At 44.1% G+C, this 26973-nt stretch overlaps 1 long non-coding RNA gene across 1 annotated transcript in view; it reads right to left on the bottom strand.

The window, feature by feature from the left end:
- Positions 1–7577: 7577 nt before the first annotated feature.
- Positions 7578–26973, bottom strand: part of LOC126428085 (uncharacterized) — a 101705-nt gene continuing 82309 nt past the window's right edge. The window contains exon 4 of the long non-coding RNA XR_007576772.1: positions 7578–7633. This is a non-coding gene — a long non-coding RNA (uncharacterized LOC126428085). The remainder of the gene's footprint in view (positions 7634–26973) is intronic.

The following is a 26973-nucleotide window of genomic DNA, read 5'->3' as shown; positions in this document are numbered from 1 at the left end:
TCCTCTCAAAAAGCCTTCTGGAGCTTACCATAAGTCGTCATCGCGTTTTCACCCAATTTAACGCAAAAACAAATGGTATACACTTCCACAATATTATGTGGTTCCATTTCTGTGACGAGAGACACAAACACGTGTTAACTTATTGCAGCACGACTCACGACTGAGCAGTTGCATCGATGTGCCACTTGGACAAGAAGCAGCTTATAGACCAAGGTCAAAGATATTGTGCCTACACAAGCCTGCAGCGTTGCCACATCTTGCAAAGAAAATCAGTCTCATTACTTTATTGTCGCACGTTGTATAACCACACTGTATTTTGGTATTGGAGATCTGTGGTCTCCAATGACTTGTACAGAGTTATAATCTACGAGCGGCGTCCGATAACTAATGCAACACATTTTTTTCTCGGCCAGTTTCAGTTGAAAAAATGCGAAATTTGTAGTTTCATGAAGTTCATCATCGCAACAAGGTCGCGCAAACCTGTCCGGTCTGCCTCGTGCAGGCAGCCCGGACACAGTTGTGTCTTCTGCAACGTTGAAACGTGCGGACACTCTCATTCGAGGTGATCGACGGATCATAACCAAACACCTCGCTGCTCAACTGAGCGTCTCTGTTGGTAGTGCTGACACACTCGTCCACCAGTTGGAGTACTCAAAGGTTTCTTCGCCGCTGAACAGAAAACCATAAGGAGCAACGAAGGACCATCTGTGCGGTATCGCTTGATGGTTACGAGGTTGAGCGTGTCATATTTTTTTCAAACATCGGAAAAGGCCATGAAACAGAGGTTCATCACTTCGAACCGGAAACAAATCTGCAATCCGTGGAGTGGCACCACACCACCTCCGAAGAAAACGTTCAGCGCCGCACCGTAAGCGGGTAAAGCCATGGCGACGGTTTCTGGGACTCTGAAGAGTTATTCTGTTTGGTGTGCTACCAATCACGTCTGAAGTGTATTATACCGCATGGCTATAATTAAACTTTCCCTATTTAACACGTTATAACACAGAATCTAATTACTGGGCGAGTACCAAACTTGGTAGCATTATTGTCCATAGTATGGGGTGCATGATTTCCGTGCGTCACAGCGCGACTGTCCAGTTCCAACTATGGCCACCAGGTGCCGTGATCAGCCATCGTCATTCATAGTCTCACACACCTCACCAGACGCAGTGCACTAGTTGACGTGTCAACGTGAACTTGGACAAAAGGAGCAGGGCATTATTGGTGAAGCTCTATTGTCAAAACAACAGTAATGCTGCAGCTGCACTTCGAGAATATCGCCGGCTGGAAGGATTGCGAAAAGATCCTCTTTCTCCACCTGCTGTGCGGAGCATGATGAAGAAGTTCGAATCGACGCGAGAACTGGACGTTGCTCCGACAAGAAGCTGACGACCGGTTGCAGCACAGGTGGTTGATGAAATCGCTGTTGCCACGGCAGACAACGCTACGCGCAATTCCCCATCGTCGGCAGTGCGCGTGCTGTTGAACAACCCGTGGTCCACTGTTCGGAAGGTAATTCGAACCATTCTCAAGTGGCATCCGAACAAGATCCATATCGTACAGCAGCTTGCACCACAGGACGCACAACGACGTGTTGACTTCGCTCTCCACTTTCTCGCAAGGATTGAAGTTGATAGGGCCTAGCCATGGACCGTGCTATGGACAGACGAAGCTCATTTTTCTCTGGTGGGTGAGGTGAACACACAGAATAGCCGAGTGTGGGGATCTTCACCTCCAGTTACTGTGCATGAAGTTCCTCTTCGTGGTAAACGTGTCACCGTATAGTGTGGCTTCATGGCTATGTTCACCATTGGCCCCTCCTTTTTTGAAGAGGCTGGTTCTCAAGGACCAAAGACGTGTGGCTGGCCAGCTTTTCTGCGATATGCTTCGGCGTCATGTCATACCCGCCCGAAAGCAGAGAGACGCATTGAACTCAAGAGTTTTCATGCAAGATGAGGCCCGACCGCACATCGCTCCTGAAGTTCACCTGCTTCTCCGAAACACATTTGCAAACGTGCGGTCGTTTCCAAATGCTAGGCCGGCACGATCACCTGATCTCACTCCCTGTGACTTCTGGTTGTGGGGCTACCTGAAGGACAGGTTTCACCAGGGGAACACTTACACATGTGCTGATCTGAAGCGTAGCATATCAAGAGTGGTAGACAGCATACCTACGGACATGTTTCGTTCCTCTGTGCAGAAAGCAATCCTGCGCTTTCAGACTCTTCTGGACACTGATGGGCGCCATATTGAGCCCCTTTCGTAGCAATAATGGTTCCGATACGTAACGGTATGATGTACCGTAGCAGCACATTGAAAGTGTTTCAATTGAATTGACTGGATTATTTCTCTTCCCCAGGTCCTTGACATTAATGCTACCAAGTTTTGTCCTCGTACGGTAATTAGTTTCCGTGTTATAATGTCTTAAAAAGGGGAAAGTTTCATTATAACCACCTGGTACCACTTTCAGGAAATTGAAAAGAAAAAAAAACTACTCCAGAGTGTTCGTTGTCACAAAGCAAAAATGTTAACGAATTTCTCCTTCTCCATGACAACACTTAGCCTTACGCAAGTCTGTGCACCCTCACAAAACTTATTGGACCGATCATCCTTATCCACCCCAGAGCCTGGATCTCGCACCTTCCATCTGTTTGTCCCAATGAAGGATACACTCCGCGGGAAGCAGTACATGGATGATTAAGAAGTCATTGATGCAGCAAGACGTTGGCTCCAACGTGGACCAGTGGAGTGGTACCATACGGGCATATCAGCCCTCCCGGAAGGATGGCGTAAGGCCGTCGCATTGAACGGAGATTATGTCGAAAAATGGGGTTTTGTAGCAGCAAGAGCGGGGAATAGTATGGCGTATAGGAATCATTAAAACTTACCTGCTTTCGGAAAAAAGCGTTGCATTACTTATTGAACGCCTCTCGTTATTATGAATAATTTGGTTGATTATCCCAATTACCTTTCTTTCTGTGAAAATGCCTTCTCCAAAGTGAAAAAGGTTGTAATATGAAATCACCAGAACGTACGAACACACAACACAGAGTAATGCAACACACACGATCTACACTCATGGCCATAAATTAAGGATAATTGCAGAGTGTGGTGCCACACAACGTGGCACTACACAAAACTGGCGTTAATAGCATAGGCACATAGGAAACACACACGACACAGATCTGTAAGTCCACGGTATTGATGACAAGTTGAAAAAACCGTCCCGAAACGCATGTGCTACAAAACGCCACTGTTTCCTGCGCATGTACCCCGACATCAGTATGGGATATGATAACCATGCACACATTCACAGGCCGCACAACGGGTTGGCATACTCTGGATCAGGTGGTCGAGCAACTGCTGGGGTATAGCCTCCCAATCTTGCACCAGAGTCTGTAGGAGTTCCTGAAGTGTCGTAGGGGTCTGAAGACGTGCAGCGATACGTCGACCGAGAGCATCCCAGACGTACTCGATGGGGTTTAGTTCTGGAGAACAGGCAGGCCAGTCCATTCGGCTGATATCCTCAGTTTCAAGGTACTCCTCCAGGATGGCAGCTCGGCGGGGTCGTACGTTATCATCCATCAGGAGGAAGGTGGCACCCACTGCACCCCTGAAAAGGCGGACATACTGGTGCAAAATGACGTCCCGATACACCTGACCTGTTACAGTTCCTCTGTCAAAGACATGCAGGGGTGTACGTGCACCAATCATAATCCCACCCCACACCATCAAGCCACGACCTCCATACAGGTCCCTTTGAAGGACATTAAGGGGTTGGTATCTGGTTCCTGGTTCACGCCAGATGAAAATCAAGAATCACTGTTCAGACTATACCTGGACTCGTCTGTGAACATAACCTGGGACCACTGTTCCAGTGACCATGTACTGTGTTCTTGACACCAGGATTTAGTTCTCTCCTGTGACCACGGATCAGTGGAATGCACCTTGCAGGTCTCCGCACGAAAAAACCATGTCTGTTCAGTCGTCTGTAGACTGTGTGTCTGCAGACAACTGTTCCAGTGGCTGCGGTAAGGTCCCGGCAAGGCTACCTGCAGTACTCTGTGCCCGTCTGCGGCCACTGATGGTGAGATGTCGGTCTTCTTGTGGTGTTGTACACTGTGGACGTCCCGTACTGTGGCGCCTGGACACGTTTCCTGTCTGCTGGAATCGTTGCCGTAATCTTGAGATCACACTTTGTGGCACACGGAGGGCCCGTGCTACGACCTGCCGTGTTTGACCAGCCTCCAGTCGTCCTAGTATTCTACCCCTCATAACGTCATCAATATGTGTTCTTTGAGCCATTTTCAACACACAGTCACCATTAGCACGTCTGGAAACGTCTGCACACTTACTCGCTGCACCGTACTCTGACATGCACCAACACACCTCTGCGTATGTGGACTGCTGCCAGCGCCACCGTGCGACGACCGCGGGTCACATACACCGCATGGTCATACCCCGAGGTGGTTTAAAGCTGCAAACCGCCTACCAGAGCTTTGTTTCTCCTTGTATCAGCATTATCCTTAATTTATGAGCATGAATGCAGAAGTAGTGTGACGTGGCTACCATCGCTGTGGGAACAGCTCGCTGTAGTGTTGTAGCGGCGGTTTCCCGCGGCAGTCAGTGAACCGACACGCGAGGTGCACCGCGGCAAACCCTCCGTCAGTACAGGTACCTGTACTGCACTGGACCACTGCTGACGGACAACAAAAAGAAACCAGAGGACAGACCCGACCAGTACCGAATGCAAGCTTGAAGAGTGAAGTGTGTATTATTGCCTGACAACAGCAAGGAGCGCAAGTGAATGCTACAAGTTTGTTTCCAAACGAGACACACAGAGCGTTCCGTCGACACTTGCATTGTTGTGCCTATAATTTCAGTAGACTACATACGAGGTCTTTTCAAAAAATACCGGAACATTCGTAATTTCGCGCCATTGGTGTGTAGGAGCGAAGAGCGGTTGTCAGCCCTGTACATGCCTGTGTTTAATGTGTAAATGCCGAAAGTTTCATTGTTGTTTGTCTGTTAGTTATTGTTCAGCGCTGTATTGAATAGAACGTTGCGTCGCAGTTTGCGAATATCGAGATGGCGGAGTTAGAGGAGTAACGCGTCTGCGTTAAATTTTGCTTGAAACTCAAGGAAATCTTTACAGAGACACACCAAATGATACAGGAAGCGTACAGTGAGGCGTGCTTAAGCCGTACTCGGTACTACGAATGGTTCACACAGTTTAAAAATAGCCGGACGGAAGTTAAAGATGACCTTCGTTCAGGTCGCCCTTCGACGTCTACCGACGACCCCCGTGTCAGGAAGGTCAACGACAATGAGCGTGCCAATCGAAGACTGACTGTCCGAGAGACTGCAGAAGAATGTAACATTTCAGTTGCATCATGTCATGAAATCCTGACATGGCGTCTTGGAATGCATTGTGTTGCCGCCACGTTCGTCCCATGGCTCATGAGACAAGACCGGAAAGACCTTCGCTTCGCTGTCTGTGAAGAGCTTTTGGGTTGCACAAATGGGAACCAGATATTTCTTAAGAGAATCATAACTGGTGAACCCATTATGTATTCATGTCACAGGGGCAAACAGTTAGTCTATGGTACTATCGGCATGTGTTGCGACGCCTGCGAGAGAATGTGAGAAGGAACGCACCCGCACATTCATGCCTGTTGTCCATGACTATTGCACAAAAAATGAAATCATTGTGCTGATTCATCCTCCGTACTCTCCAGACCTGGCACCTGCAGAGTTTTTTTTATTTCCGAAGTTGAAAGCCCCGTTGAAAGCAGAAGATTTTTAACAATAGACGAGATAAAAGAAAACTGGCAGACAGCGCTTCGCTCGATACAGCAAGTTGTATACCAAGATTGCTTCCCGAATGGAAACGGCGTGGAAGGGGTGTATCAATTGTGGAGGAGGGTACTTCGAAGGAGACAATGCACAATAAGTAAAAGGTAAACGTAGAATAAATTTATTGACGAAGTTTCGGAATGTTTTGAACAGATCTCGTATACGAAGATAAATGGAGGTGGTAAATCAAACTAAATGCAATAACATTTCTGCAAAGCTCTGGAGAATACGGTTCTCTTATGGCGGAACACTCAGAAACAGTCCCTCAGCATCCTCCGATTTTTTTTTTAAATGACATTCACTTTCAGCTGTAACTGTTTTTATTTCACCACAGCAAAATGCAACATCATATCTTATTCGTAAGAATGGTGCAAATGCCGAAGTTGCGATAGTAAAATAAAAACCAAAACACTTAAAGGCAATATGACGCCACGTAAAAAATTATGGGAGCTGTGGACCCGTATAAAATATTACAAGAAATTACTCCGAAATTTTGGCGATACAATTCGAGTGGGCCCTCTATAACAGTGCAAATTACCTTAAACTTTAATCGTATCTACTGAAACACCCTTATCTCTTCCCCCCCCCCCCCCTCCTCCCCCCCTGGAGTTAATATTTCTACTTACTTCAAACCTGCAATGGTTTCATACGCATCGTCAGCCATAAATTCCGGAATCTCGCCAATTTATTGCGTAAAAAACGTAATTTCGTAAATAGGCAGAGAGGAGACAGATGCTGACCGGCCACCGTGTCATCCTCTCCTACTTAATATGAGCCGTCAGTCTTCTGTCTGGTTTGATCCGACCCCTCCCCCCCGCCCCCCCCCCCCCCCCCACACACACACCCACAACGTATACCTCTTCTGTGCCCTGTGCCAACCTCTTCATCTCTGAGCAGCACCTGCAACATACACCCTTAATTATTTGCTGGATGTATTCCAATCTCTCTCTCTTCCTTTACAGTTTTTGCCCTCTACAGATCCCTCTAGTACCACGGAAGTCATTCCCTGATATCTTTAACAAATGTCCTATCATCCTGTCCCTTCTTCTTGTCTTGGTTTCCATGTATTCCTTTCCTCGTAGATTCTGCATGCCCGAGGCAGGATTCGAACCTGCGACCGTAGCGGTCGCACGGTTCCAGACTGAAACGCCTAGAACCGCTCGGGCACAACGGCCGGCTTAAAAGAGAAGGTGACGCGCTTTTCAGCAGGACAGTGCACGTACACATACGGCTGATGCGAGACAATGTGCTTTTCGCTCTGTACAACAGCTGTTCTGGTCAGCAACTTCATCGGATCACCCGCCAGCTGAACACGTATGTGACGTGATGTGGGTCTCGTTTTCTAGGGCCAGCAAGAAACATCGCTGAACTGCTGCAAAAGGCCCAAGATGACAAGGCGTTTGGGACAGTCGATCTCAGGATGCCATTCGGCATCTTTACAGTCGTTTACATGCGAGAATATACGCCTGCGTTACCGCCTGAGGGGCTGCACTATATATTCATGGGACTGCTTGGACATCCGTTACTGTGACGTGTGTGCTTCATTTAGTCTGAATTTGTTATCATACAAAGTGTGTCAAAAAAGTAATCAGACTGATTTTTATCCAGCAAATAACAATATTGTCCCCTTCAAAGCAGCTTCATTCGACTGCTGTACCGTGTGAAGTCGTTGTTCCCATTCTTGGTAGGAGCGGAGAAAGGCTTCAACTGGTCACACACTCTTTTGAATGTTCTCCAGAGTCCCAAAACGACCTCCTTTCAACATAGTCTTCAGTTTCTGAAAAAGAAAAAAGTCACAAGGACACAGCCCAGGTGAACAGCGGTGTTGTGCAACAACAGGATTACCTTTTGAGGATGGAAATGGCCGTTTGACTTGGGGCGTTGCCATGATGCAGCATCCAGTTGTCTCACTCAGTTCACCCTTCTTCTAAGACTTTGATGGGGTATCTTTGTAATAAAAACTTGGTTGACAGTTTGTCCTGGTGAATTTTTATGCACAATATCCCTAATATCTAGAAGGAGGTCAACATTGTTCCATCTTTGACTAGCTCATTTGAGTTTTTTTCGGTCAAAGAGATGTCTCAGTGTGCCACTCCTCGCTTTGACGCTCTGTCTCAGGGTTGTACTCAAACAGCCAGGATTCATGACCTCTGTTCACACGACCGAACCATTAGTGGTCATTGGCAAACCTCTCAAGAAGATCAATGCACACATTTCTTCGATTGTCCTTCTGCTCAATTGTTAAGTTTTTCGGCACCATTTTGGCCAAACCTTTCGTATGCACAAAGCTTCAGTCAAAATTTTATGTACTGTGAAAGTGTTTAAGTTTGACAGGTCACCCATCATCCTTAATGTTCAACGTCGGTCTGATCTCACAAGAGCACACAGACGTCTCAGCGAGCGAGATTCATCTTCAGCCTTTTCTTGGCCTCCCATAAATGATGTATACCAGCCAAAAACTTGTACCCTGGATAAGAAATGTTCCCCATAGGCCTGTTCCAACTGTTCAAATGTCGCACTCGCGGAGTTCCCAAGTTTAACACAAAACTTGATTGGATGTCGTTACTCTGAATTCAGCTGGTCCGTTTTCGTAACACATGACATAAATACGACATCCCTGATGGTGCCCTCAAAACTTTCGTGATCGCTTTACGGAGCTGAAACTCGAACTGACCATCTGGGAAGGGACGAATGCACCAGTCTACACAAGCAGAACAACACAGTGTTGCCAGATCGCGCACAGTATTGTCAGTGTCATCGCTTCTCTCACACACCTCGCATGCTCGTACAGTGATGAGCTATCTGCCACATTGCTTGTCAATAAAATGACTTTATCCTTGTTGGCACTGCATTTTTCTTCGGCAGTGTAGGGGAGAGTCAGGCACTATTGGCCAGCTTAAAGATATTACCTTTGCTGTGTAACTGTGGTGGTTAACCTGAATATTAATACACTTTTCTCTCACCACGAGACGTATTCTATGAATACTGCAATGTAATGAATTTTATTTTTCATTTATAGTACTTAATTACATCGAAAGCAAAAGAACTACAATTACAAGGTTTGAAGAAAGTCTCCTCTGTGAATGTCTTCTCTGTGATAACATCGGTTGTTGATGGAATGCTGCACTGAAAGTTGTTAAATAATAATAAAACATATAAGTGTAGGGGCTTATTGTTACTCCTATGTTTAGCTAACTGTTTTACGAAGATCGAAAATAAAATACAAAATATTCCCCTGATCCACACATCCAACAGGTGCCCACCCTCTACACTTCGTACACGGAACCCAGTCTTCTTCAAATGACTTGACACACAGTACACTTTTCAGTCTCTGCTGTTGACCCATTATTTCCAGTAAATTCCAGTTTTCTTCGTCGCTTTGCAGTGGGCTTTCCGTGGCGTGTTTATTTTATTTGCGTATTTATTTTTTATTTCAGTTTTCTTCAGTTCTCTTTCAGACTTAATTTTCTCTACTTTTAATCTCTTATCTTCTGTGGCTATCTTCCTCCGTTTTAATTGTTGAAACCGCTTCAACAACCTCACTCACGGTCATTTTGTTGGACATAACATAGCTCCCAGCTATTTTCATGCATTGTCCATTCCATTTGCCTCCTACTTTTTTCCCATTTTCCGCAATTCCAATCAGAAAAGTAGTAAGAAGGAGAAAACATAGTTCAAAAACTAAAATTTCATCTGGCCAATACGGAAAGACAATCGGGTGGCTGGTACTGCACGACACATAGTAGGATTCTTTTAGAGAAATTATCATGAAACGTTAGTTAGATGTCATTCCTTGCATAGCATAGATAACGTAGCAACGAAATTAAGCACTTATCTTAAAAACGAATACTACAGGCATCAAAGTACACTACTAGCCATTAAAATCGCTACACCAAGAAGAAATGCAGATGATAAACGTGTATTCATTGGACAAATATATTATACTAGAACTGACATGTGATTACATTTTCACGCAACTTGGGTGCATAGATCCTGAGAAATCAGTACTCAGAACAACCACCTCTGGCCGTAATAACGGTCTTGATACGCATGGGCATTGAGTCAAACACAGCTCGGATGGCGTGTACAGGTACAGCTGCCCATGCAGCTTCAACACGATACCACAGTTCACCAAGCGTAGTGACTGGTGTATTGTGACGAGCCAGTTGCTCGGCCACCATTGACCAGACGTTTTCAGTTGGTGAGAGATCTGGAGAATGTGGTGGCCAGGGCAGCAGTCGAACATTTTCTGTATCCAGAAAGGCCCTACAGGACCTGCAACATGCGGTCGTGCATTATCCTGCTGAAATGTAGGGTTTCGCAGGGATCAAATGAAGGGTAGAGCCACAGGTCGTAACATATCTGAAATGTAACGTCCACTGTTCAAAGACCCGTCAATGCGAACAAGAGGTGACCGAGACGTGTAAACAATGGCACCCCATACAATCACGCCTGGTGATACGCCAGTATGGCGATGACGAATACTCGCTTCCAATCTGCGTTTACCGCGATGTCGCCAAACACGGATGCGACCATCATGATGCTGTAAACAGAACCTGGATTCACCCCAAAAAAGATGTTTTGCCATTCGTGCACCCAGGTTGTCGCTGAATACACCATCGCAGGCGCTCCTGTCTGTCATACAGCCTCAAGCGTAACCGCAGCCGTGGTCTCCGAGCTGATAGTCCATGCTGCTGCAAACGTCGTCGAACTGTTCGTGCAGATGGTTGTTGTCTTGCAAACGTCCCCATCCGTTGGCGTGGCTGCACGATCCGTTACAGCCATGCGAATATGATGCCTGTCATCTCGACTGCTAGTCATACGAGGCCGTTGGGATCCAGCACGGCGTTCCGTATTACCCCCTGAACCCACCGATTCCATACTCTGTTAACAGTCATTGGATCTCGACCAACGCGAGCAGCAATGTCGCGATACGATAAACCGCAATCGCGATAGGCTACAATCCGACCTTTATCAAAGTCGGATACGTGGTGGTACGCATTCCTCCACCTTACACGAGGCATCAGAACAACGTTTCACCGGGCAACGCCGGTCAACTGCTGATGTGTATGAGAAATCGGTTGGAAACTTTCCTCATGTCAGCACGTTGTAGGTGTCGCAACCGGCGCCAGCCTTGTGTGAATGCTCTGAAAAGCTAATCATTTTCATATCACAGCATCTTCTTCCTGTCGGTTAAATTTCGCGTCTGTATCACGTCATCTTCGTGGTGTAGCAATTTTAATGGCCAGTAGTGTATCTTTCGTGCGCTAAGAGCCACAGCAACAGCGTCAGGCACTCAGACAAGAGAAATCACTGAAGAGAGGAAGAATATATGCGACTCTGGTGCACGTTGGATACACGAGCTTGCTTCTGCTTACTGTACGCTTCCGCCAGTTGGAGGGAGAAATGGAAATCACAGTACTAGTCGGTACTGTAAGGTGCCCTATATTGCACGACTCTCTCCCATTACTTTCCGTTCTCCATAACTCCGGCCATACAGGCTGGCATCATATTTTGGAATTCGCGTTTGTCTCGTTTGCCCTGCATTCCCATAGACAATACACAGGGGTCCAGAAAAGTGTAGACGGTTTTTGATACGGAAGTCATTATTAATGGAACAAAAAGACATACCGTTACAATTATTGCACGGGGCAAAGTTACTTTAAGTGTTCAAAGTGACCCCTACTAGCAGCCAAATAATGTCGATGCCGCTGAACTGTTGACCAACGACGGCTGTGTCACTGGTGTGATGGCCGAACAGGACGCCTCGATGTTTTGCGTTCAGTGTAGCTGGCTGCTGTTGATAAACTTCATTTTGCAAGGTCTGCCAAAAGTAGAAGTCAAGAGGTGTAAGGTGTGGAGACCGCGGCGGGTACTCAACAGCTCCCTTAGATCTGTCTATCGTCCAGGTAGATTTTCATCCAAGCAGGCCCCTGACATCTGTATGTAGTGAGGCGGACCGCCATCTTGTAGTAGGTAAAATCTTTCATATCTCTCGCATGGCAGGTAAAATCGATGTTTGCATTATATGAAGATACACCACACCAGTTACAGTACCTTCAAAGAAGAATGGGCCCACCAAATCGTGCGATGACAGACCATACTACACAATAACACGCGGTATATTGACATGTTTGTCGACGTGAGGCCAGTCGCACGCAGTTGCGGCGGGTTACAGTACCGTTCAGTTTGAATTGCGCCTCGTCCGACCAGATGACCCCAACCCTGTTAACCATGACCACTTGCAGTACCTCACCCTTGGATCTGGATCGTCCGTATTCATAGCGTGCAGCCTTCAGAATTCGTCGCTCGCTTGATCGGCTTTTCCCGAGTTCCCGTGCACCCTGATTCTCAGATTTTTTAGGTGGTTCAAATGGCTCTGAGCACTATAGGACTTAGCTGCTGAGGTGATCAGTCCCCTAGAACTTAGAACTACTTAAACCCTAACTAACCTAAGGACATCACACATATCCATGCCCGAGGCAGGATTCGAACCTGCGACCGCAGCAGTCGCGCGGTTCCAGACTGTAGCGCCCAGAAGCGCTCGGCCACCCCGGCCGGCGACCTAGTAACAAGTTGCAACACGGCAGCACTGGAAGCTGGACTTGTTGCTGGTTTTGGTCTGCCAGACCTACCCTTATACAGATCCTGAATATTACCGTTGACTTCGGATCTAACCCGAATACGATAAATTGTTGTGTCTGCTGGTAGCTGAGTTCCGTACACATTACGCCATTGCCGTTGTATCTCCAAAATGTTTTCGTATTTCCAGTACCGTTTCAATATGGCCTTGCATTGCTCAAACGACTATCTTGCTTCATTCATTTCTGCACTGTCATCTGCTGGAAAGCGCGCGCCAAGATTTGTGGAGAGAACAGTGGACTGCGCAAAACTGCAACGATATATCATTTTGTTTCCAAAATATGAACTATGAAAGAGTTATTCTGGACCCCTCTGTAGATAAATCGAGTGCCTCTATGTATAGGGTCCATCTTACTAACTAAAGCGATACAATATTGTTCCAGTGCGACCTGGCCCTGCAGTGTTGTCGGCGTCAGGTAGACGAAGTAACACTGAGAGAGGGAGGCATTTACAGAGGTACATATTAGGACTTTTGATATTTTTAAAAATATCGGCAATCCTATTTATCGATAACACTGGTCAACACTCATTTTCTTGCCAAGAATATTTGAGTGGCTTTAGGATGGGTTAGTGGTGCTGAGGACGAATATAGCAACCATTTATGCAGTTTGGCTCTAGTTTTTGAGATAATGCATGATTTATTCAAAAAATTAGAAAAAATTGCTAATACTGAACTCGAGCGCTACAAACTACAATGAAAAAAGAAAATAATCTTTATAAATAGCTTCTATGAAAACCTGATAGGCATTTGTCCACGTATAAAACATAATTGAAAAGTTTCTCTATAAGTATATCATTTTCCGTCCATGACGAACGGCTTCCTGCACGCTTTCCTTTTATAGGTCTCTTCAGAACAGTCACGTTGCAGATTCCAGCAATAATCTGCCATCATATGCCTGTCCCATCTGCCTTTATATCTTTCCTCTATTCCTTTCATATCTTGATGGAACCGCTCTCCTTGTTCCTCACTGAAATCACCTAGATTACGAGGAAATCGATCCAAGTGGCTGTGAAGGAAGTGCAATTTTATGCTCATGTTAGCTCCTAAGTTTTGAATGTTAGTGAGCATGTTTTTGAACAGTTCCTCGTAATTGGGAGCTTTATGATTGCCCAAAAAACATTTTACAACAGCGACAAAACTGTTCCAGGCCGATGCTTCAGTGACAGTCATGACATTTGTAAAATTGGTATCGTTGATGAGCCTGCGAATTTGAGGACCATCAAATATTCCTGCCTTAAGTTTTTCACCACTGAGTCCAGGGAACGTATTGCAGATGTATGTGAAGCAATTACCATTTCTGTCTAAAGCTTTGGTGAATTGCTTCATTAGTCCTAACTTAATATGTAATGGTGGAAGAACAATCTTGTCCCTACTAACCAGAGGTTCATTAATGATGTTTGCTTCACCAACAGCCATATGTTCCCTTGGAGGCCATGTTTTCTGCTTCCAGTGTTCGTACTTTGCCCTACTATCCCACATGCAGATAAAACATGGGTGCTTTGTGTATCCACTTTGTTGTCCAAGCAACACACGCACCGCACAACAGGACTGAACACATGCTGACAGTGTGATGTTTGCATGATGTAATCCTCAACCACGCAGATGCACTCCCTGAGCACAATTGTTTAATAAAGATAGCACAATATCACTAATTTAAAAACAGGTAGCACATACATTACACCATATATGGACCCTGCAGTCGATATTATCCACATGAAACTCTCATTTCCACAAATAACCTATATCTCAAAAACCAGAGCCAATTTGGAAAAAGTACAAATATACTCGGAATGAGTATCATAACAATATCCCATTTTCGTTCAAACTTCCCTGGCAACGAAAAAAAATATTTTATTTTGTAGAGCTGTGTAATAAGTAACTATCACTATCGACTCGCGAAGAATTGAAAGGAAGTAGCGATACATCGACGGAGGAAGTATCGACTTACCGACCTGTAAAAATATGGGCTGTATACTGTTAATCAACCGGCGGTTTTAGAGCTGTATATTTAAATATCGATTTATTATTAGATATTCTGTATATCAACAAGCTAGCAGCCTGCGTACCACCTTAGAGTAAGAACTGAAAGCAAAACCACGCACGTTCACGGTTGGCGGTAACGATATTGCTAACAATGGTAACTGCATGTAAATCGCACATTAAAAGGTATCCCATGGGTACGTTGTTCGGTTTCGTCACACATCGGATTTGTCCGGAGCACTTCATCTCGACTTGCCTGTTTTTTTCATTTCTGCAAACGCCAGCGACCTATCAACTGTACTGTCGAATTTGCGTGGTGAAGTCAAATGTTACAGCCTCTTCTGGTAGCGCCTAGCGCTGATAACGTCAGCATTTCCCTCACATGTCTCCACCAATCGCCGCGACCAACACAGTAATTTAAAATTTTGTTCATCATTTTCCAAAACTGTTTTGAAGAATGCCGATGTTGTTGTTTTTGTCTTCAGTCGAGAGACTAGTTTGATGCAGCTCTCCATCCTACTCTATACTGTGCAAGCTTCTTCAACTCCGAGTAACTACTGCAATCTACATCTCTCTGAATCTGTTTGGTGTATTTATACCTTGGTCTCCCTCTACGATTTTTACCCTCCACGCTTCCCTCCAATGCTAAATTGATGATCCCTTGATGACTTAGAACATGTCCCACCAACCGATTTATTCTTCTAATCGAGTTGTGCCACAAATTCCTTTTCTCCCCAATTCTATTCAGTACCTCCTCATTAATTACGTGATCTAGCCATTTAATCTTCAGCATTCTTCTGTAGCACCACATTTCGAAAGCTTATGTTCTCTTCTTGTCTAAGCTCTTTGTCGTCCATGTTCCACTTCCATGCATGGCTGCACTCCATACAAATACTTTCAGAAAATACTTCCTGACACTTAAATCGATACTCGATGTTACCAAACTTCTCTTCTTCAGAAACGTTTTTATCCTCTCTACTTCGACCATCATCAGTTATTTTGCTCCCCAAATAGCAAAACTCCTTTACTACTTTAAGTGTCTCATTTCCTAATCTAGTTCCATCAGCATCACCAGATTTAATTCGAAAACATTCCATTATCCTCGTTTTGCTTTTGTTGATGTTCACATTATATCCTACTTTAAACACACTGTCCATTCCGTTCAGCTGCTCTTCCAGGTCCTTTGCTGTCTCTGATAGAATTACACTGTCGTCGGCAAACCTCAAAGTTTTTATGTCGTCTCCATGAATTTTCTTTTGTTTCCTTTACTGCTTGCTCAATATACAGATTGAATAACATCGGAGACAGGCTACAACCGTGTCTCACACCTTTCTCAACCACTGCTTCCCTTTCGTGCTCCTTAACTCTTATAGCTGCCATCTGGTTTCTGTAAAAATTGTAAATAGCCTTTCGCTCCCTGTATTTTACCCTTGCCACCTTCAGAATTTGAGAGTATTCCAGTCAACATTGTCATAAGCTTTCTCTAAGTGTACAAATGCTAGAAACGTAGATTTATCTTTCCTTAATATAACTTCTAAGATAAGTCGTAGGGTCAGTATTACCTCACGTGTTCCAACATTTCTATGGAAACCGAACTGATCTTTCCCAAGGTCCGCTTCTACCAGTTTTTCCATTCGTCTGTAAAGAATTCGCGTTAGTACATTGCAGCTGTGACTTATTAAACTGATAGTTCGGTAATTTTCACACCTGTCAACACTAGCTTTCTTTGGGATTGGAATTATTATATTCTTCTTGAAGTCTGAGGGTATTTCGCCTGTCTCATACTTCTTGCTGACAACATGGTAGAATTTTGTCAGGGCTGGCTCTCCCAAGGCTATGAGTAGTTATACTGGATTGTTGTCTACTCCCGCGGCCTTATTTCGGCTTAGGTCTTTCGGTGCTATGTCAAAGTCTTCTCGCCTTACCGTATCTCCCATCTCATCTTCATCTGCGTCCTCTTCCATTTCAATAATATTGCCCTGAAGGTCATCGCCCTTGTATAGACCCTCTATATACACTGGTTCCACCTTCCTGCCTTCCATTCTTTGCTTAGAACAGGGTTTCCATCTGAGCTCTTGATATTCATACAAGTCGTTCTCTTTTCTCCAAAGGTCTCTTCAATTTTCCTATAGGCAGTATCTATCTTACCCCTAGTGATATATGCCTGTAGATCCTTACATTTGTCCTCTAGCTATCCCTGCTTAGTCATTTTGCACTTTCTGTCGATCTCATTTTTGAGACGTTTGTATTCCTTTTTGCATGCTTCATTTACTGCAATTTTATCTTTTGTCCTTTCATCAATTAAATTCAATATCTCTTCTGTTACACAAGGATTTCTATTAGACTTCGTTTTTTTGTCTACTTGATCCCCTGCTGCCTTCACTATTTCATCTCTCAAAGGTACCGATTCTTCTTCTACTGTATTTCTTTCCCCTCTTCTTGTAAATCGGTCCCTGATGCTGTCTACAACCTGTGGTTCTTTCAGTTTATCCAGGTCCCATCTCCTTAATTTCCACCTTTTCGCAGTTTTCTCAGTTTTAATCTACAGTTCATAACCAAAAGATTATGGTCACAGTCCACATCTCCTCCTGGAAATGTCTTACAATTGAAAACCTTACCATTATATAATCTATATGATACCTTTTAGTATCTCCAGGCTTCTTCCATGTATACAACCTTCTTTCATAATTCTTAACCCAAGTGTTAGCTATGATTGTTATGCTCTATGCAAAATTCTATTAGGCGTCTTCCTCTCTCATTCCTTACCCCCATTCCATACTCACCTACCACTTTTCCTTCCCTTTGTTATTATCGAATTGCAGTCCCCCATGACCATAAAATTTTCATCTCCCTTCACTACCTGAATAATTCCTTTGATTTCATAATACATTTCTTCAATCTCTTCGTCATCTGCGGAGCTAGCTAGCATATCAACTTGTACTACTGTGGTAGACGGGGGCTTTGTGTCTATCTTGACTACAATAAAGCGTTCACTATGCTATGTAGTAGCTTACACGCGCTCTTATTTTTTTTTTGAGTCATTATTAAACCTAATCCTGCATTACCCCGATTTGATTTTGTATTTATAGCCCTGTATTCACGTGACCAGAAGACTTGTTGCTCCTGCCACCGAACTTCACTGATTCCCAATATATCTAGCTTTAAGCTATCCATTTCTCTTTTTAAATTTTCTAACCTACCTTCCCGATTAAGGGATCTGACATTCCACACTCCGATCCGTAGAACGCCAGTTTTCTTTCTCCTGATAAGGACATCCTCTTGAGTAGTCCCCGCCCGGAGATCCGAATGGGGGACTATTTTACCTCCGGAATATTTTACCCAAGAGGACGCCATCATCATTTAACCATACAGTAAAGCTGCATGCCTTTGGGAAAAATTACGGCTATAGTTTCCCCTTGCCTTCAGCCGTTTGCAGTACCAGCACAGCAAGGCCGTTTTGGTTGATGTTACAAGGCCAGGTCAGTCAATCATCCAGACTGTTTCCCCTGCAACTACCGAAAAGGCTGCTGCCGATATGAAAAAATAACACACTAGTTGCGTTAAAAATTATTTTTTATCGCAAGTGGTGTGCCACTTCTTCACACCGGAAATCTTGTTATTTTATTCACACCGCCTCCCCCCCCCCTCCCCCCTTCCCAGTCCAATCGGACTTCTTTTGTGCCACCTATACTTGCTTGACACAGAGAGGAAGACTGGACGGGATCAAAGCTCAAAAAGTATTAAGACTCCATCACACACCGGAAGTAAAATTATGTTCTACTACAATTTATAAAAAAACTATTTCAATTATTTACCGAAAATTGCGAAGAAAATGAAACGTAAAATAGAAATATTGGCACCCGATATTGCCATTTTGATATCTATATGTTGGTGCGAAAAAAAGGGTCTAATGGCTCTGAGCGCTATGGGACTTAACATCTATGGTCATCAGTCCCCTAGAACTTAGAACTACTTCAACCTAACTAATTTAAGGACATCACAGAACACCCAGTCATCACGAGGCAGAGAAAATTCCTGACCCCCCGGGAATCGAACCCCGGAACCCGGGCGCGGGAAGCGAGAAGGCTACCGCACGACCACGAGCTGCAGACGTTAGTGCGAATAATATCGCCGATATGTATCGGTACTTTTTTGGGAAATGTGTCCATATATGGATATTTTATCAACAGACCTAGTACATATTACCCGGCAATACGTAACATTCTGCACCGTTGGTGGACAACACCGGCCACACGTGAACAATACGTCGGCAGCTGCCTGTAGTTGGCTGATCCATCATCAACATCGCCTGCCCATCCCAAAAAAACTACCGTGCATTGCAGTTCGTGGGAGAGATGTTGATGGCAAGACTATAGCGAACACATATTGCCGTAAAATACATTTTGGGTAAACGCACCCTTAACAGTTTTGTACCACATCTTCTGTAGGTACAACTTCAGCCAGTGTTGCGTCTCTAATGATATCGCCGCCGACGCTTCGTTAAACAAGTCTTCCACGTTTCCAAATTACTCCACAGCAAACAGCGCGGAACCGTGGATTAATTGCATCGAAACTGTAAGCTAGTGTTGCCGCAAGCTCCGAACGCTTCTAGCTGCTCGCTTCCGCCCCAGGACAATTCCTTCAAGTAAACACGGTAGCGTCTCTGTTACGCGATTTCCAGTCGCGGCGTTAACTAATCAAGGGACCCGGTGTTACGTCACAGCAGAAGCAGCGGGAGGAGATGAGTAATAATGGCAGCACGCTTTCTCCCACACCACGAGCCTCATTCCTCAACGTCCACAGCTGACTGACGCAGAACGCTTCCACGTACAACTTCCTCCACGCTCATACGTTTGTGTTCCACATCTGTTTCCACGCCGCAAGCCACATTACGGTGTGTGGCGGAGGGTATTTCTGGTACCCCCATTACGCGTGTTTCCCCTACGGGATTCCATTCACGGATGGCACATAGGGATGGCGATTACCGCTGAAACAACCGGTTTTCGGTTATATCGATTTTTTTTCAACGCCAGTTTAACCTGACTGTTGAAACTGCTCAAAATAGCAGGTTACTGAAATAAGTCGTTTTAGGTTTTTATGTTTTTATGAAGTAGTGAAGGCAGCAGAGGATCAAGTATGTAAAAAGACGAGGGTTAGTAGAAATCCTTGAGTAACAGAAGAAATATTGAATTTAATTGATGAAAGCAGAAAATACAAAAATGAAGTAATTGAAGCAGGCAAAAAGGAATACAAACGTCACAAAAATGAGATCGACAGGAAGTGCAAAATGGGTAAGCAGGGATGGCTAGAGGACAAATGTAAGGATGTAGAAGCGCATATCACTGGGGGTAAGACAGATGCTGCCTACAGGAAAATTAAAGAGACCTTTGGAGAAAAGAGAACGACTTGTATGAATATCAAGAGCTCAGATGAAAACTCAGTTCTAAGCAAAGAAGGGAAAGCAAAAAGGTGGAAAGAGTATATAGAGGGTCTATACAAGGGCGATGTACTTGAGTACAATATTATGGAAGTGGAAGAGGATGTAGATGAAGATGAAATGGGAGATATGATATTGCGTGAAGAGTTTGACAGAGCACTGAAAGACCTGAGTCGAAACAAGGCCCCTGGAGTAGACAACATTCCATTAGAACTACTGACAGCCTTGGGAGAGCCAGAACTGACAAAACTCCACCATCTGGTGAGCAAAATGTATGAGACAGGCGAAATACCCTCAGACTTCAAGAAGAATATAATAATTCCAATCCCAAAGAAAGCAGGCGTTGACAGATGTGAATATTACCGAACTATCAGTTTAATAAGCCACATCTGCAAAATACTATCGCGAATTATTTACAGACGAATGGAAAAACTGGTATTAGCCAACCTCGCGGAAGATCAGTTTGGATTCCGTAGAAATGTTGGAACACGTGAGGCAATACTGACCTTACGACTTATCTTAGAAGAAAGATTAAGGAAAGGCAAACCTACGTTTCTAGCATTTGTAGACTTTGAGAAAGCTTTTGATAATGTTGACTGGAATACTCTCTTTCAAATTCTAAAGGTGGCAGGGGTAAAATACAGGGAGCGAAAGGCTATTTATAATTTGTACAGAAACCAGATGGCAGTTACATGAGCCGAGGGGCATGAAAGGGAAGCAGTGGTTGGGAAGGGAGTAAGACAGGGTTGTAGCCTATCCCCGATGTTATTCAATCTGTATATTGAGCAAGCAGTGAAGGAAACAAAAGAAAAATTCGGAGTAGGTATTAAAATCCATGGAGAAGAAATAAAAACATTGAGGTTCGCCGGTGACATTGTAATTCTGTCAGAGACAGCAAAGGACTTGGAACAGCAGTTGAACGGAATGGATAGTGTCTTGAAGGGAGGATATAAGATGAATATCAACAAAAGCAAACGAGGATAATGGAATGTAGTCGAATTAAGTTGGGTGATGCTGAGGGAATTAGATTAGGAAATGAGACACTTAAAGCAGTAAAGGAGTTTTGCTATTTGGGGAGCAAAATAACTGCTGATGGTCGAAGTAGAGAGGATATAAAATGTAGACTGGCAATGGCAAGGAAAGCGTTTCTGAAGAAGAGAAATTTGTTAACATCGAGTATAGATTTAAGTGTCAGGAAGTCGTTTCTGAAAGTATTAGCATGGCGTGTAGCCATGTATGGAAGTGAAACATGGACGATAACTAGTCTGGACAAGAAGAGAATAGAAGCTTTCGAAATGTGGTGCTACAGAAGAATGCTGAAGATTAGATGGGTAGGTTATATAACTAATGAGGAGGTATTGAATAGGTTTGGGGAGAAGAGAAGTTTGTGGCACAACTAAACTAGAAGAAGGGATCGGTTGGTAGGACGTGTTCTGAGGCATCAAGGGATCACCAATTTAGTATTGGAGGGCAGCGCGGAAGGTAAAAATTGTAGAGGGAGACCATGAGATGAATACACCAAGCTGATTCAGAAGGATGTAGGTTGCGGTAGGTACTGGGAGATGAAGAAGCTTGCACAGGATAGAGTAGCATGGAGAACTGCATCAAACCAGCCTCAGGACTGAAGACCGCAATAAAAACAGGTTTTTATTCCCATTATTTTCTGTAATAAACATAGAAATTGAACTAAGATTGAAGAAATTTTGGCTCCCTCAGTTTCAAGATACATAGAATCAAAATATTAAATGAAGCATGGAAATAAAAGAAAGCGTAGTCAGTTTACCGTTCACTGCTCTTCTCAATAAGCGAGACGTGGTCGAAAAAAAAAAATACTACAAAACATCACCAGTGTTCTCCTATTGATTCTAATATTTTGAAACTGTGCTCAAGAATCATGTTGTAATCGAGGCTCATAACGCTATTTCCGCAGTGCTAAACGGTGAAAACTGAGGTCGAAGAGCTTCGTTTTTCGTGTTAATCTGATCCTTTTCAAGGATACAAACAGATAAAGGCATATTGTATACACACAGGCAGCAGGTCAGCACCGTCTATTTCTGTCGTAAACTGTAATGAATTGTAAAGTTTTAAGTATTCTCCTTACGTGATGACGAAAGTTCATGGCGACGCCTCCAGTTTTTAATCTTTTAAAGCAAATAAAGCATTGTGCTTCATTGATAGCGCACTTTGTAAAATACTTCCAGAGTAGGAATGGCCAATTATGTAATACAACAGATATCCAATGACAATGACCAGAAATTACTTTATAGACCACGTGGAACAAGGCTTGGACACTGCATATACCGAGCGAGGTGGCGCAGTGGTTAGACACTGGACTCGCATCCGGGAGGACGACGGTTCAATCCCGCGTCCGGCCATCCTGATTTAGGTTTTCCGTGATTTCCCTAAATCGCTCCAGGCAAATGCCGGGATGGTTCCTTTCAAAGGGCACGGCCGACTTCCTTCCCCGTCCTTCCCTAATCCGATGAGACCGATGACCTCGCTGTCTGGTCTCCTTCCCCAAACCAACCAACCAACCACACTGCATACACACGTGTAGCATCTAATAGGCCACGCCGCGTAGAAACAGGTACATTATTGTCTCAGCAACGCTGTAGCAATTCTTATGCCATGTGTTTGTTGATCTATCTGCATCGTTATTAAATTGCTCTGGTTGCTTTTCCGATTTTTCTATAATAAAGCAATATTTCAAAACAATCGAAACTTTATGAATAAAAACTGTTGTTTAGATTAAAAACTAAAAATGTTAGGATTGCTGCTGTGGCTAATTCATATTTCGTTGTTTTAATCCGGTTACTAGTACAAAATAAAACGATACCTGTTATAGCTTAGAGCACACAACTAAACTACCGATATCGGATTTAGCCGGTCCGTTTTTCCCATCCTCAACTGTGCGCGGGAAGAATGACTGTCGGTAAAGTTTTGTATCTGCACTATTCCCTCTGATCTTCGCGTTAGTTTGCGATAGTTATGGGGAAATTGAATCTATTGTTATTTCTGCGGAGCCCAAGACACTTAGGCAATTTTTCGGTTACACATTCACCAACTCACAAGACTTCTTAGTATGGATGTCTGCTACCTGTGAAAAGTCGCTTCTCCCAGAACGAGCCGCAAGTTCGGCAGAAACGTCCCTCCACAGAAGCGGCCCTCTGCGCAAGTGTTCCAAACCCATTTCACGAGACGTATGAACACAATCTCTGACGTGAATAGTTCAGTTGGGACTGTGAGCATATACAAATGTTTTTGATGTTTTACACTAATGGATATTAAAATTGCTACACCAGAAGAAATGCATATGATAACGGGTGTTCATTGGACAAATATATTATACTAGAACTGATATGTGATTACAGTTTCACGCAATTTGGGTGCGTAGACTCTGAGAAATCAGTACCCAGAACAACCATCTCTGGCCGTAATAACGGCCTTGATACGCCTGAGCAATGAGTCAAACAGAGCTTGGATGGCGTGTACAGGTACAGCTGCCCATGCAGCTTGAACACGATACCACAGTTCACCAAGAGTAGTGACTGGTGTATTGTGACGAGCCAGGTGCTCGGCCACCATTGACCAGACGTTTTCAATTGGTGAGAGATCTGGAGAATATGCTGGACAGGGCAGCAGTCGAACATTTTCTGTATCCAGAAAGGCCCGTACAGGACCTGCAACATGCGGTCGTGCATTATCCTGCTGAAATGTAGGGTTTCGCAGGGATCGAATGAAGGGTAGAGCCACAGGTTATAACACATCTAAAATGTAACGTCTACTGTTCAAAGTGCCGTCAATGCGAACAAGAGGTGACCGATACGTGTAACCAATGGCACCCCATACCGTGACGCGTGGTGATACGCCAGTATGGCGATGACGAATACACGCTTCCAATGTGCGTTCACCGCGATGTCGCCAAACACGGATGCGACCATCATGATGCTGTAAACACAATCTGAATTCATCCGAAAAAATGACGTTTTGTCATTCGTGCACCCAGGTTCGTCGTCGAGTACACCATCGCAGGCGCCCCTGTCTGTGATGCAGTGTCAAGGGTAACCGCAGCCACGGTCTGCGAGCTGGTAGCCCATGCTGCTGCAAACGTCGTCTAACTGTCCGTGCAGATGGTTGCCGACTTGCAAACGTCCCCATCTGTTGACTCAGGGATCGAGACGTGGCTGCACGATCCGTTACAGCCATGCGGATAAGATGCCTGTCATCTCGGCTGCTAGTGATACGAGGCCGTTGGGATCCAGCACGGCGTTCCGTATTACCCTCCTGAACCCACCGATTCCATATTCTGCTAACAGTCATTGGATCTCGACCAATGCGAGCAGCAATGTCGCGATAAGATAAACCGCAATCGCGACAGGCTACAATCCGACCTTTATCAAACTCGGAAACGTGATGGTACGCAATACTCCTTCTTACACGAGGCACCACAACAACGCTTCGCCAGGCAACGCCGGTCAACTGCTGTTTGTGTATGAGAAATCGGTTGGAACCTTTCCTCATGTGAGCACGTTGTAGGTCTCGCCACCGGCGCCAACCTTGTGTGAATGCTGTGAAAAGCTAATCATTTGCATATCACAGCATCTTCTTCCTGTCGGTTAATTTTCGCGTCTGTAGCTCGTCATCTTCGTGGTGTAGCAATTTTAATGGCCAGTAGTGTAAATTACGTTTACTGTACTGAAGACAGCCACGCAGTGACAGCCACGCAGTGACCGATACTTACAGTGGGTATACGATGAATACCGTTGTCAACTGATTGCTGTACCCTTTACCACTCGAAGGGAATACCGTCGCTGAGCACGACTGTTTCCCTATGGCATCAGACCACATAAAAATTCTCTTGCCATCTGACATGACCTGCTTACTACTGATTATTGAGACATAGCAACGCAACGTTGTCACAAAACAAAACTACGAGACGACGAAACAGCTGCTGGCCTCGAGCTCTCGAGGCGAACTAATCTTCCGTAACTTGAAATATTGTTGCTCAACTACAGAAATTCTTTTCTGAGCCTTACAAATCATTCGACGTGAATAAGGATTTTCCTCGAAGTAATTAGTGGACTGAAAGCATAAAATCGTTACGCTAGTTAATCTTACACTGGCAGAGTTACTAAACACAGCCTTCCGGAATTACGTCACCAAATAAGACGAAGTAAATATTCCAGAATTCGCTTCAAGAGCAGCTGCCAACATGAGTAACTTAGAAGTAGATATCCTCGGAATAGAGAAACAACTTAAATCGCTTTATAAAAGCAAGTCTTCCGGTCCAGACTGTATACCAATTAGGTTCCTTTCCGAGAATCCTGATGCAATAGATCCAGTCATATACTACCACTCCCTCGACGAAAGATCAGTACTCAAAATTGCACAGTTCGCACCAATATTAAAAAAATGGTAGTGGTAGTAACCCACTAAATTACAGGCTTGTATCATTAACGTCGATATGCAGTAGGATTTTGGAACATATGTTGTGTTCTAAAATTATGAATTACCTCGAAGGGAAGTCTATTGACACACAGTCAACACGGATTTAGAAAAACATCGTTCATGTGAAACACAACCAGCTCTTTACTCACACGAAATGTAGAGTGCTATTGACAAGGGATTTGAAATTGATTCCGTATTTCTACATTTCCAGAAAGCTTTTGACAATGTACCACACAACCGGCTCGTAGTGAAATTCCGTGCTTATGGAATATTGTCTCATTTATGTGACTGGATTAGTAATTTTCTGTCAGAGAGGTCACAGTTCGTAGCAATTGACGGAAAGTCATCGAGTAAAACAGAAGTGATTTCTGGCGATCCGCAAGGAAGTGTTATAGGTCCTCTGTTGTTCCCTGTTATATAAACGCCGTTTTAGGTTGTTTGCAGATGATACTGTAGTTTATTGTCTAGTACAGTTATCAGAAGATGAAAATGAATTGCAAAACGATATAGAAAAGATATCTGTGTGGTGTGAAAATTGGCAGTTGATCCAAAATAATGAAAAGTGTGAGGTCATCCCCATGAGTGCTGAAATGAATCCGTTGAACTTCGATTACACGAATAATCAGTCTAATCTAAAAGCCGTAAATTCAACTAAATACCTAGGTATTACAATTACGAACAACTTAAATTGGAAAGAGCACATAGAAAATGTTGCGGGGGAAGGCTAACCGAAGACTGCGTTTTATTGGCAGAACACTTAGAAAATGTAACAAATCTACTAAAGAGACTGCCTATATTACGCTTATCCGTCCTCTTTTACAGTACTGCTGCGTGGTGTGGGATTCTTACCAGGTAGGATTAACGGAGTACATCGAGGAAGTTCAAAGAAAAGCAATACGTTTCGTATTAACGCGAAACAATGGAGAGAGTGTCACGGACATTATACAACAGTCATGATATATCATTAAAACAATGGAGTTTTTCGTTGCGGCGGAATCTTCTCACGAAAATTTCAGTCACCAACTTTCTCCTCCAAACGCGAAAATATTTTGTTGACGCCGACCTAGACAGGGAGAAACGATCATCATAATAAAATAAGGGAAATCAGAGCTCGCACGGAAAGATACAGGTGGTTTTACTGCAAATGAATCACGTAAACATGAAAGCCCTAGAATGCGATTTCACGAAATGTTATTTTTGTGTCCCATTTCGACCATAGTATCTGATCTGTGCGCAGGGCAGAGCTTGATAGCTCTTAAATTTTCGATGTTCAGGTACAGGAGATTTTAATGCGAGGTAGAGAATGTACACATCAGTGTTACGAACGTGAAAGCTTCCACTTCCTTTTACCACTCTTAACAGCTACGTACACACATTATTTTTTCTTTACGCAAAGTACTTTCGAATTATATTAGATCATTGGCATCCTTGTACAATTAATATTAAAAATCGGTACTTCAATTTTTGTGTTCACTTATTGATATTATGACTAGTGATATAATAATATGTCACATAATGATTAACCCTAGCACTACTAAGCTCGTATCTGTCACACTGAAGTCCAAGGGCGGGGGGGAGGAACAAAAATTTCCCTCACATTCTTTTCACT

This window comes from Schistocerca serialis, chromosome 12, assembly GCF_023864345.2.
Source record: "Schistocerca serialis cubense isolate TAMUIC-IGC-003099 chromosome 12, iqSchSeri2.2, whole genome shotgun sequence".
NCBI classification, from domain to species: Eukaryota; Metazoa; Arthropoda; class Insecta; order Orthoptera; family Acrididae; genus Schistocerca; species Schistocerca serialis.
The sequence above is the reverse complement of the archived record's forward strand: the minus strand, read 5'-3'. Positions and strand labels throughout refer to the sequence as shown.